The sequence below is a fragment of the Nicotiana attenuata genome, unplaced genomic scaffold (genome assembly GCF_001879085.1).
Source record: "Nicotiana attenuata strain UT unplaced genomic scaffold, NIATTr2, whole genome shotgun sequence".
Taxonomy (NCBI): domain Eukaryota; kingdom Viridiplantae; phylum Streptophyta; class Magnoliopsida; order Solanales; family Solanaceae; genus Nicotiana; species Nicotiana attenuata.
In genome coordinates this window covers 37,013-37,259 of record NW_017673234.1, presented here as the reverse complement: position 1 = coordinate 37,259, position 247 = coordinate 37,013, and positions in this window count along the sequence as shown.

The following is a 247-nucleotide window of genomic DNA, read 5'->3' as shown; positions in this document are numbered from 1 at the left end:
CCGGCATCTGCTGGTGCTATCCCTGGGTTTTGTGATGGTACACCGGCATCTGCGCCGTTTTCTCCCTGGAGCCCAATGCCGTTGTTCTCATGTGCATTTGCTGAGTTAGACATTTTGACCTGAAATCAAAGATTCTTGGACAAGAAAAAGTGTGAAGGATAACTTGTGTTTTCAGAAAACTAGCACCAAAACAATCACTATTATTTTTAGCCCCACCGTGGGCGCCAAACTGTTTACCTTGAAAATG